Here is a 13,687-nt window from a genome sequence, read left to right on the forward strand (position 1 = left end):
AATGCTAATACTTTATAAAAGCGTTTTAAAATAACTAAGGAACAAGCTAGACTATTCATAATAAAACAATGTCAAAATTGTGTGACATTTTTACCACAAGTTAATCTTGGAGTCAATCCTAGAGGACTGATACCTAACCATATTTGACAGATGGACATCACACACTTGCCAGAATTTGGAAAATTAAAATATTTGCATGTTACAAATGATACTTCTTCCGTATTTTTGATGGGCTCCCTTCATGCCGGATAAAAAACTAAAGATATTATAGCTCATTGCTTACAAAATTTTGCCACTGTGGGTGTTCCAAAACAGTTAAAAACAGATAATGGTCCTGGTTATACTTCTACCTCTTTTAAACAATTTTGCTCATCATTTGGTATTACTCACATAACAGGAATCCCATATATTCCACAGGGACAAGGCATAGTTGAAAGAGCTCATCAAACTATTAAAATGTACTTATTAAAGCAAAAAGAGGGAATTGGAAAGGGGTATATATCTCCCAAAGATAAACTTAAAATAACCCTTTTTACTCTAAACTTTTAAAACTTGGATTCATCAGGGCTTAGTGCTGCAGAAAGGCATATGTGTCCAAAAATGTTCATAAGCCCAAGGTATTTTGGAAAGATATTCTAACAGGACAATGGAAAGGTCCTGACCCAGTAATTTTCTGTAGTCGGGGTTCTGTTTGTGTGTTTCCACAGGGAGAACAGCAGCCGATTTGGATTCCAGAGAGATTAACCAAAGCAATTTCTACAGACCAAAAAGAAGATGATTTGACTCAAATCCATAACAGCTGATATCCAGAGCTCCAGCTTGGCTATTCTTACATCTACAACAGTGGTTCTCCCACACCTGGAGGCTAATGAATAATGAACACCATTAAAGCCTATTTCAAATGTAAAAAACCTTGGGGCTTGCTTGTGGGAATACCTTCAGACCCATTATGCAAGTTACAGGAAAAAGGATGGGATATCCAAAAAAGGAGTCAAAGCCAGGTGGTAACCGCGATGTCTTTTTTCAATATCTATTTTATTATTGTCCTTCCCCACATCATAAAATTCTATTTTATTTTTTGAGCTCATACAGACCTAGGTTAATGTTTTCTGATCAGTTTTATTTTTTGAATGTGGAGTTTTTAAACATTGCAATGGAGATTTCACCTAGGTAAAGCTACAAGGCCTTTACTATTATGTTATGTGTTGTATGTATTGTGTTATGTGTGCACATTTCTGTTTTGGGTTGTATGTCTGTGTGTGCGTATTTCCATATATCATATATGAGGAGCGCTCATGAAAAAATGGATCCAAATATTTTTTAGTATTCACATGATTTAAATGGTTTAATTTAAATTGGGTAAGCAGCTGTTGAGGATTGTTTTAATATGTGAGCAAATAAGGAAGTTAACAGATCTGTTTGTTTACTTTCACCTTTCCTTTTCATTATATTTAATAATTCTGTTCAAGATAATGTAAATTGTTCAGAAAATTGTTTTCTTAGTGCCTCTTGGAATGTTACATAATTTTTCTTAGCATCGTTGCCAGAATTCCTATCTTCATCCCAGTGCCAGTGAAGACAAAGATAAAATCAAACTACAGCTTCTTTGATAGCTATCACAACAAACTGTATAAACTGATGCATCAATGAATAATGTAACTCAACAAGTGATGCTCAATCAAGGAGTCGATTTACTTTGGGAGGAAATGGACATATTGATGGATTCCTCTGCTTTGAACTGCTTGCAGAACTTGCCTGGACTATGTATCACTTGTATGCATTGTGAACTATCTGTTGGTGCAGCAAATTGTGGTAGTGCTGGCGTATCTTTGCAGATGGTGTCATCGGTGGTACAATTTTTCAAAAAAGAGCCGTCATTTGGCTTGGTGTCTGGCGTTTTGCATCCTCCCCCCACTGGCACCAAGGCTAAATTTGGGGGCCAACAGAGGTGAGTCAAGAACCTCACCCCCCCACTGGCACCAAGGCCAAATTTGGGGGCCAACAGAAGTGAGGCAAAGTACCTCACCCCTCCCACTGGTGCAAAGGCCAAATTTCGGGGCCAACAGAGGTGAGGCAAAGTACTTCACCCCCCCACTGGCACCAAGGCCAAATTTGGGGGCCAACAGAAGTGTGGCAAAGTACCTCACCCCCCCACTGGTGCAAAGGCCAAATTTTGGGGCCAACAGAGGTGAGGCAAGAACCTCACCCCCCCACACACTGGTGCAAAGGCCTATCCACAAGTATGGCTGTATGCTGGACCGGTAGTCAGTGACGGGTGAGATCCAATTATGGTGGTACCATCTTAAGACAGGAGGCTGACGCCTAGAGGTCAGCTCATCTGATGACGGGTAAGGACCATATGTAGTATTGGACAACCTAACAGACACGGTCCCTAAGCCACATTGCTTGTTGTTTAATTAAACAGAAGGGGGGAGATGCTGAGAGCCACAGCCGAGTCGGAATGGCCCCTGGCATTTTGCCAATAGTATTGGTTGAGAGTCGAGCCATTAAGATGATGCTGGATTGATTCAATTGTATATTAAACCTTTACTGTCCGCCTCGGCCCACTACTCTGGAGTTCTCGCGCTACTTTGGAGTTTTCGTGGGGATTCCTGGAGAGTTCGTATTGGTTGGGGAATTTCCGGAGGAGGGATTTCCGGTTGGTGGTTCCTGGGGGAGCCGCGTGGCGTTCGGGAGAGTTCCCGAGGAGTGTGTATGTGGAGTGTGCTGTTGGATTTCAGGCAATAAAGTTTCCTGTTTTGTAGATACAAGTGCTTTGTGGCGGCTCAGTGATTTGTGCCGAGCCAGACTGCGGCAAAACTCCCCATCACGTTCAACTGCAAGAATGGGATCCTAATTAGACTAAGTTATACTCCATGTATGTGTGTCAAAATACACTCTACTGTCACGAATATGTAAAAAGAGCAAATCTTTAAAAAAGAAAAAATGGGGTCCTAGAATTTGTCCTTCACTAGTATTTGAGGGCTTGCATTACTCTTACCCTTGGATAGAGGAGATATGTAACACCCTCCCCTCTCCTAACCATGTATTCCATTTCAGGAAATGTATCAACCCAGACCTGAGACCATTTGTCCATTTTTCTGGATAAACCCGCTTCTCCTTCATGAAGCGAGTGAACTCAGTATCCTCAGTTCACCTTGCTCAACCATGCAAGTGCTGGTCACTTCAGAGAGGGCAGTAGATGTAGGAGACTTGGATTAATCGGGGTAGGACAGGTCCCAGGTGTATTGTGGCACACAGGTCACCAGGTGTGTGTGCTATGTGATGCACGATTCCAGGTGTGCAGGTTCCCAGGTGTATGAGGCTGTGCAGGCCCCAGGTGTGCTACAGTGTGCAGGTGTCCCAGTGGGCTGTATGCTACAAGTTTCCAGGTATGTTATTTTGTGCAAGATCACAGATGTGCAAGTTCCCAGTGTGGTGTGGTCTTCTCTTGGAGTCATGTGGAGTCTTAGCTGGCAATTGAGCTCTCGGGTAGCATGGTGAACACAGGACACTTGGCCTACCTTGAGGTATACAGGCAAACACTGAGGACGATCAGGATTCACACAGAACATGGGATTCCTCATGCTTGAGCAGCTGCCCTGCTCTCCTCCACAGAAGGATGCTCCGTGCCTCACAGAGAAGCGCTGGTGTTCTTCCAGCTCACGCCCAGTCAGTAGCAATATTAATTTCAGCTTCTCACAGTGCAGCTGTGAACAACTAAAAAAGGTCATTTTTTTCTATACTTGAAATATACAACCCATTAATTTTCCAGTAGATTAACTTAATGATCAAAACTGTAAGAGAAGGGAAAGCAGGTTTGGGGCAGAGGGAAGGAAGACAGCACTTTCTCCTCCCGAATCCACCATTTGACAATGGTTTCCTTCCCTGCAGACATACTGGGGGCCTCACGTGGCATGTCCTGTCTGTGTGAGGTGATGGCAGGGCAACTGCCCTGGGCCTACCTACTGGCACCTGTCATGTGGCGGAGTGGGCAGAGCAGGGCCCTGAAGTAGCTGTCACCATGTGTCGTCATCTTTGTCATTGCTTATGTTGTCCTTTCTTTATTGTTGCTTTTGCCCCTGGAGATTTCTGGAGTCATTATTATTATTATTATTATTATTATTATTATTTAGTTCAAATACCAAGGTCTGGGCAACTTGAATCCTTGATATGCTTTTACTGACTTATCTCACTTCTGAAATTCCCTCCTTTGATTTTCCAGGATACATACCCTTTCCCCCAATACCATTTAGAATATGACGAAAAGGTTCTGTAACCATTTTGGCCAAGTCCTTCACAAAGAAATATTATTAAACTGCAAAAAAAGCATCCAGTCACTTGGCAAGCTTGCTGCTTATTTGGGGAATTCAACCAAAAAACTGAAAATATTTGAGTAGCACATTTTCTTTGCTACTACTGAATTAAATAAACAGTTGGTAGAGGAACAAAGGACATGATACACAGAGTGAGAGTACAGTCAGTGGCATGAATAAGATCATTGACCACAACGTTTAGGTGGATGACCAAAAAGCTCACAGCCCCTTTGGCCTGGAAACCAGGAAATAGTCGTGTGGTGGGACAATAGTCTTCTTACATTTCTCTGAGAAATGTTTTATATTTTCTGTGTTTAGGAGTTTCGTATTTTTTGTCAAATCCATTGTTTTGTATTTTATATTCTTAGGCAGCTGTGCATAATGGTGTTTTATTTATTTTGATTTCCATTGTTCATTGCTAGTATACATAAATACAATTGATTTTTGTACTTAATTTCTACTCTGCTACTTGGTGGACTCATAAACTCCTATAGATCAAGGACTTTCTTTGTAGAGTGTCAGGTTTCTTATGTAAATAACATTGCAATCTATGAGTAAGGTGGTTCTACTTTTTCCTTCCAGATGTGGATGTCCTTTTCTTTTTTCTTGTCTGATTGCACTGGCTGGGATCTCAGTACAATGCCAAAGAGAAGTTGTAGCAGAAAACATCCTGGTCCAATTCTGTCATTCACCATTAAGTGTACATTAGTTGTAGGGTTTTGTAGATGGTCTTTATTGGATCAATGGAGTCCTTTCTATCTTCTATTGCTGCTTTCCTGAAAGTACCTATCAAGAAAGGTTATCGGATTTTTGTAAAATACAGAAGCTCCCTTCCTTGACATATAGTGGGGCTATTTTCTGAAAAACCCATTATAGTTTGAAAATACTTTAGTTCAAAAATACATTTAATACATCTGACATATCAAAACTAGGAACTTAACCTATCCTGCCTTAACATACTTAGGATGCTTACATTAGACCATAACTAGGCAAAATCATCTATCACAAAACCTATTTCACAATGAAGTGCTGACTGTCCACGTGATGTAGGATGCTATAGTGAATGTGAGTGGTTTAGGAAGTTTCTGAGTACCTTTTCACACCACGCCAAAGCTGAAATATCATGAGTCAAACCATCATGAGTTGGGGACTTTCTGTATCTTCACTGTCTATGGAGGTGAGTGTGTGTGTGCGTGTATGTGTGCATGTGTGTGTGTGTGTGTGTACTTGTGCATTTGTGTTTGGTTTTTTAATATGCTAAATTGCATTGGAAGATTTCTGGGTAGTAAACCAACCCTGCATTTCTGTAATGAGTCCCATTTGCTCTTTCTCTCTTTTTAAATCTACTATTGGATTCATTCCTAAATTTTGTTAAGAATTTTTGCGTTTGTGTTTACAAGGGAAGTATATCACAGAGTAGTTTTCTTCATTTTAAATGTCTCCTTCTGGCTTGGGCATCAAGCATCTCATTTGGCAAGAATTCCCTCTCCTGAAAACTCTTGAGCAGCAGAAGTAAAATTTATTCTGCAGGTAGGTGCATAAACATATAGGATTGCCATGTCTTTTTGAATAACTTACACCCTTCCGTCATCAGGGTGTGCTTGTTTGGTACTGTGGTGGCCTGTCTGACCCTTCTTGACTGGGCTAGCTGGTATGTCTTCCTCCACTGCCCCCCTCCTAACCCACATCCTTCATATATAAAGTGAATTTCTTGTAGGTGACGTAGAGTTGGAACTTGCTTTTTTATTCAGTCTGACAATTTGCCCCTTGTAATTAGAGTATTTAGACCATTTGTATTTTAATGTGACTAATAGGTAGAGTTATATATAATTTGTCATCTCTCTATTTGGTTTTATTTATCCTACTTGTTCTTTGTTTTCATTTTTGTCCCTTTTCCCTTCTTTTGAAGCAACTGAATATGTTTTAAAATTCCACTTTATCCCTTTGATGGCTTATTAGCTCTGTTTTCTTGTTTTATAATCACCTTAGTGTTTATAGAAATGTTTGAAAATGTCTTGATTTTCACATCTTGAACAAGTGTCTTTCTAGAAGTAGCCTCTCTGCTGAGAGGTGTTCCTTTTCCTCTCAGTATTTTCACAGAGCTCCTCTGCTGCCTTCTCACCTGCATTCTTTCCAATCAGAAATCACCTGCGGTCCTGAACTTCATCCCTCTCTATGTCCACGATCCCCCTACCCCTCGCTCCTTTTGGTCTTGGTGTTTCTTTTCATGGCCTCAGACGATCTCCCCACAGACAGGTACTGACCGGAGCCCTGCTAAGCACTTGAGAGGGGCCCTCAGCCAACATCCAGCTGCCATCTCTCTCCCCGAGTTCCCTTCTGCGGACTCCAGCCAGCATGGTCTCTGCCCGCTTCTGCTGTCCCCCAAACCAGGGCAGCAGCACATTCAGACGGGCAGCAGTGGTTTGGGCCTGGTCTCCTCTGTTCCCTCTGCTAGTGGGATTGCTGTCTGTCATTCCCTGTTGTCTTAAAATCTTTGAGTATTTTGTCTGCGTGTCTGTTTTGATTGTTTCTGGCAGGAAGGAAAAACCTAATATCTGCAAGTCCATCTTGGACAAAAATAAAAATGTTATTTTTAGTTAAATTTTAAAATTCACTTAAAATGTGGAATGTTTTGATTCATTTTACAACTATGGAAGAATTTACACACTTTCACTTGGTTTTTCTTTTGAGCAGTATGCATTGGCTCTGACAACTGGTACAGTTGTAGGATGTGCGTTTTGCTTGGAATCCCCCTAGTTCCATCAACAGGGTAGCTCTGAGTTTCACCTCTCTGATCACTTGGGATGTACAACATGTCTTTGGAACTAAAAGGGAGCAGAGAGTAATTAATTGAAAGATACTTCCATTTAAATTTTTGTTCAAGTCCAAAAAATATATGACCATTCTGGTTGTTGATTGCTATATAATATAAACTTCTACGAAAGTGACTTTAAAAGTGACACTCATTTTAACTCTCATGGTTTGGGATCTTGACTAGACTCTAAGAGGGTCTTGCTCAGGGTGTCTCCTGCTGCAACTGGGCTGAGGTCAGTGTGAAGTTCACACATGCATTTGTAGCTTGATCTCACTGTAATCTGGCACTTCAGCAGGGTCATCAGTGGGGACATCTACCTCTCAGTGCTCCATACTTCTTCTCTGCCTCTTATCACTTGGTGAGCAGCTGTCAGGAATGCGGGTCTCAAGAGGACCAGGCCTTGAAAGTCACATCTTGTCACTTCTGCAGTCCTATTCAGGGACCATTGATGGCACGAGTGTCCAACTCATGTTGCAGGAAGTGATTGTAGCTGGAAACCTTTTGAGGTCTTCATGGGAAACACAACCTGCCACTGACCCTCAATAGAATTCTTGGATATAGTAATATTTCATCATATAGCACCAAGAGTGGGGAAGTCCAAAACCTGAATAACTAAAAGCTCACACTGGTTTTCCTAGACAAGGAACCAACTAAGACTAAAGACTCCTTTCCCCTAGGGTGCCAGGGGAGCAATGGCCTCTCCCCTGAGTAACACACCTTCCTACAGCTGTTCCCCGGGTGCTGAACAGCTGGTGTCCTAGATAACTCCTGTGGGGAGTTGACACCCATCCAGGCCGCCTGGCACGCCATCCTCATTGAAGGCTTGCTTCATCATACTCTACTGTGGAGGGGTAGGTTCCATGCCTAGGCACAGGGGTCTGTAGCCTAGGTGGCCTCCTGGTGAGCTGATGATATTAAGTTTTCTTTTTCATTAATAGAGCCTTTTTCTTAAGCCACTTTATGTGATTTTGTAAAATGTTCCCCAGTTCCTGTGGAGTAAATGCCAGGAACTCAGAGGGAAATCATCAGAGCACACCCACAGCGGAGAGTAAGGGGTGCCCCTCACGTGCATTAGCTTGGTGCACACGGCAGCATGCACAGCGAGGCATGGCACAATGATTCACATGCCCTAATTTCTCTGGTGGCTATTTGCTAGAGGACTGATACCTGTGCAGTTCACAAGCGCACAGTGAGAGCTTGTTTGACTGTCGTCAGCTCCACGAGAGTAAGGATCTTACCTTACATGCTTTCTTTGTTCAGTGGCACAGACCTGGCGCACACCAGCACATCAGAGTGCTTAGTGGAATAAATGAACAAATGTGTATGCAGGAATTATTGGTTATTCCTACTGCCAAAGTGCCAATTTGGACATGCTAGAGGACACTTTGCATTTTGTGATGAGTTCTCAGTCATTTCACATTATGCTCTGAATTTTATAATTAACTGGAGTCCCAAGATGCAGGGCTGATAATGTCCTGTAGCTAGGACAATGTCCTGTGGTTTTGGGGCACGTGATCTACCATGAGACACTGGAGAGAAAAATGTCTCTTAAATGTAAAATGGATTTTCGGAAGTGTTATTTACAATATATTAAGGTCTTAAATGTTTAAAAGACTGATGAGCCTATGGAAGCATTGTTAGTGTTCTCTTCACTGGACGTGACTCATCAAATTGAAAATGAAAAAAATGAATGATAATCTCCATTATCCATGAGATAATGAGTGAAAATGCAAAATCAAGAACTTCCGGGAAGATGGCAGATGGACTTCAACTTTCTGGGGAACAATTTGACCCAATACTTTTTTAACTTCTTGATCAAGCAACTCTATAGAAAAATAATCCCCCAAAATGGAAATTTTTTTTTTAAATTTGAGATATTTTAGTGTCTGTCAAAAGGCATTTTCAATATACCAACACACCTGTCCATGAAATATAATCAATTAAAATGTTGTTGGAGACCAATATTTATAACATGCACATTTGTCATAAGAAAGGCACATTCCAAAACACTGGGTTCTGTAAGACCTCTTTCCAAAGAAATGGTGACATAAAGGAAAGCCTGGGCTGATTACAAACTGCTGAGAGAGAATCTCAGTGGAGGGACGGTGTGTGATTTCAATTTTTTTTCTGTTGTTTTTCTATATGTTCTCGTTTATATAGTGTAAATGAATTAAAGTTTGAATTGAAAACAATAGGAAAAAAAAAAACAAATAAAGACTGAAGCTGGATGGGGCCTGGAAGCTGTGATATTTCCTTTGAGAGTGGTGTCCTCACCAACCAAAATAGCAGGAGAACCATCTGGAGCCACGGTTTGGGGACATGTGCACGGAAACCTGACAGCTTTCCAAGCTCCCTCCAGTCTCACTCGGATAACTGATGCAGTCTGAGTTGGAGAACAAGTGATTTCTCCCCAGTTACAGGGTGGTTTGCTGGTTGCCATCAGAATATAAATGATTACTAATCAATTGACGCTTCCATTCAGCAGAGAGCTCACGTTCATTCAGTTTCTGCTGCTGGGTGGGTGGGGTATGTGGGTGGGGTGCCTGCAAGTGGCAGCCTCCCTTCGGAGCGTTTGGTATTTGCCATGGCACATCATTTCCATGCATCTTGATGACTCGTTCAAAAACGTGTTTTAAAGTAGGATTCAGGTTGGTCTCAAAATTTTCTCATCTCTTAATTGGCTATCCATTGCTGCATTCCTGTAGTTTTTCTTCCAATGGATGATGTCTCCTTAGCATGGCCCTTCCAAAAGCCTTGATAAGTGGATGTCCCTGATATGTCTAATTGCACCATTACAGATCTTTCCACTTAATGAAGGGAGAAAGTATTTGCAGGAATCACATGTTGACCTCCATATTTTCCTCTTACTGCTGCTTTGAATCATCTTTGTGTTTTCTCTGTTTACAAGTATTAGTCTACAGCATTTTCAAATAATATAGAATTTGAAAGTGATCAATATTTAAGAAATCAATTCAAGCTATTATTTTTAAATAGAAGAGGTCACATTATTTGTGAGCAGTTCTCAGGAGACAGGGTGCATGGTCCAGGGGACACATAGCAGAAAGTGCATGAGACATTGAGGAAACACAGAAATTAAATGTCAGCCACCCTCCCTCCTTGATGTGAAACAGAAGTCCTTTGACTATTGCATGTTATTCTCTGCAGCTCTGAAAACCTGTGAGGAGACAGACTGAGGTGAAATATCCATAATATACCAAGAAGTCTGATGCAGGTGTACAAGATCAAAGATTTCATTTCTATCCTAAGAGCTAAAGTGAGAGTTTCCTGTTTAACCAAGGTAGCTGAGCAGGGTTGATGGCCAAAGGCTTTCTTCCTCTCTTTGATATGCAGGAGATTTAAGTCACTGTCTCTCTAATCATAGCATTGAGTACTGTAATAGACTTTTCTGAAAAAAAGATTTTAAAAATTCCCTTATCTCTTTTTTTTGACAAAAATTCAGTGCCATATAGAACTGCTTTTCAAGCTTCCTGGAGAAGTTCATCCCCTGCAGAAGGTGAGTAATTTGACATGACAGTAACATATTCTCTCTGCAGAGAGAATAATTGTATCCTGCTGTACTCGGCACATTGGAGACAATCAGAAAGATCCACGAGGCTTTATCTAAATGCAGTCCAGCAAATTACGCTAATGAATGCTTGGCGCCAATTTAACATTCAGGAAATCCATTGTTTTGTGGTTACCTGATTGCAGTTACTGAACTAGTGTGGACCGACCTCTCCTTGTCTTGGTCTTCTGCCTATAAGGGAAAACTTGATTCATCATCTTGCACCAGCACCGAGGTGGCTCCAGTTTGAGGAGCACAGATGGTGGATTCTTAGTCCAGTCAACAGTGGACTCTCTGTTCCTCTACTCTTCATGCCTCTAATGTGACCCGGGTTATGCCACCTGATTATTTTCAATTACGGATTCCTCTCAGGATGAGAAATAGTGTTCCATTTGCCATCACTTCAGATAAATCTGGGTTACAGACCCGAGGTTTTTGATACACAAGATGCCATCAACGTTGGAGATAGATGGGGCAGAAGGAAGCGAAGCTGATGCCCAAGTCGGAACACAGAGAATGAGGAATCTCGGGCTGCTGCGAGGAGGTCAAAGTCAAGGGAAGCAACAACATGGAAGTGAGCAGACAAACAAGTCCCCTCAACATGTGGCCAACAATGGGTCAAGTCTTGAGGCCCAATGATCAGAAACTGATGATGAAACAGAGAAGAAATAAGCCCCTGAGAATACTGTGGCCATGGGTCAAAACTTTGCAAGAACCCGGATGAAACAAGGTGAGGAATTCAGCATCCAGGCAAAAACTCCATCGTCACCAGTGAAGCCAGTGGCCCATAGGCTCTCCTGGTGCCACCTCTCCTCCTAGCCTCATGCTGTTTCTTAAAGGGGAGACACAGAAGTCGAGCTACAGCATTGCTATGTCCATCCGGTTCAGCAGCCTTGGTGGTGATGATCATTATGAGTCTAAGGAGAAGGGAGGTCCGTTTTCATACTAACAGTGCTCCATGCCATATTTATTTGTCCTATAATGGATGCTAGACACTTGGATATAAGACAATATGAGGTGTTTTTACTATTATCCTTTTAATATGTAAAATAAATATATATATAGACATATGAAATTAAAACCATTCATTTAAACTGGTAGTCTGTTCTCAGAGTCAGGGGAGAAATCCCAGAGCCTTAATAGGTAATAAAGCCTGTGCCTGTGGACACGGAGAGTAAGAGAGATGTCCTTACCCACAGATGCCATCCGTCCAACCCATCTTTCTTTAGACACTTTCTTTTACATTGCTAATGAGTAACTTCCTGCTCCTTATAGCTGTCGATCTTCAGGGGCATAAATACTGTTTTATAAAGAAACATGACCATCACATGTTTCCTCCATAAGAATTAGGTTAACAAAATATAAGTGGAGCAAACTTGTATATTCTTTAAAAACTTATATATTGAGCTAAATAACATGTGTTTTATCTTACACTGTAAATTTGTCTCACACTCAGTATTGTTTATGGTAATGGGAGGAGGAAATAACTTCATTCCCCATAACGTGCCCTGGCTCGCAAGGGTTCTGATGGGGGCTCCTTTGATGCATCCAGGCAAGAGGTTAGGCTCCTCGCCTAACCCACTCGTATTTGCAAGAAGCACACCAGAAGTGCCACTGCCACGGGGACCCATGGTCACTACCAACTCCTTCGCGGTTTGCTGTTAGGGCCGAGGTGCAGGAGCCTGTGCAGAGTTTATTATCATTTGAGTCATGCCTTGTTAGCTGTATTGTCTGATATTTTTACATATATTTGTTAGCTGTACGTGTTGTCTGATATTTTCAACTCAAAATACTCTTTAAAGCAATAGGATGTGATGAGATCCAGAAGTTTCTTAGGACCCCCTAAAATTCCAAAATCACAAGGGCTTTTTTCTGTGGTCTCAGAGTATTTGCCTGCAGGGACTGGAGTTTCGCTGGTTGCAGTTGGTGACAGAGATTAAGGGAGCGATGATTTTCTGAAAGAGGGAGAAGATGATGCGATTGCACTTCCTGAGCTCTTCACGCCGTGCTTCAATCCTGCTTTGCTTTCTTGTAAATGCCCCTAAGCTGGGCCAGAGTTGTTCTCTGTGACAAGGAATTTCACCTCTTTATTTCTTTGGACAGACAAGGCAATGGCTCTATCCTTTTTTATCTGAGACTATGAGCTTCTCAAGGGCATGGGCATTTTGTCTTGATTCACTTTGGATCTGTCACGGCGTCACTGCACAGACAGCTTGGTCCACCACCTCTACACGATGGTGCCTGCCCTGCCGCTGCCTGCTGCATGCACTGACCTTTCCACGGCCCAGCGTCACACTGGCCTGAGAGTCATTGGCATGGCATCTACCAGGAGGCCTGCGGCTCCTTTACCAGCATGACACATGTTTGCATTTCTAGATGGTGGCCTCGGAACTCTTCTCTGAAAGCACGTCACCACGGGAAACTCATTCCCTTGAAGTTAAAATAAGTTGGCCACTTTTACCATGGAGTGTCTTATACACCCACACCCCTGTCTTCAAAGATACAGATGTTGGAGGAATTTTAGGAGCATCAGAGAAGTGCTTGGAGGTTGCCATTGGATGGTGAATAAGTTCCACAGCTCTGCTTTTAGGTTGGAGGATCAGTCCAAAGGCCTTTCTTTAAGTAAGTCGAGCTTACTTACTTTAAGCGAGTTGAGCTTTGGGACAGCTTCCTAGCCTGCTCCAGAATGGCAACCTGTTAGAGTCTGTAAACAAGTCAAAATAACACCTGGCATTTTGCCAGGGGAATGTTAGAGTTCGTAAACAAGTTTGGATGGTGCCTGGCAAAATGCCAGAGGGAGTGGTTTGAGAAGTAACAAAAGCGAGCCATTAAGTGTGGAGATTCCTTATTGGTTGACTGATGTATCTAGTTTATGCTAATTAGACAAGCTGTGTGGAATGTATAAATACTGCTCCTGTCCTGCAATAAACGGCTCCTACTCCTGCTGTATCAATCTACACAAGTTGTTCGTCAACCCCCCACCCCCCCCAC

Source organism: Marmota marmota, unplaced genomic scaffold (assembly GCF_001458135.2).
Source record: "Marmota marmota marmota unplaced genomic scaffold, marMar, whole genome shotgun sequence".
In the NCBI taxonomy this organism is placed as follows: domain Eukaryota; kingdom Metazoa; phylum Chordata; class Mammalia; order Rodentia; family Sciuridae; genus Marmota; species Marmota marmota.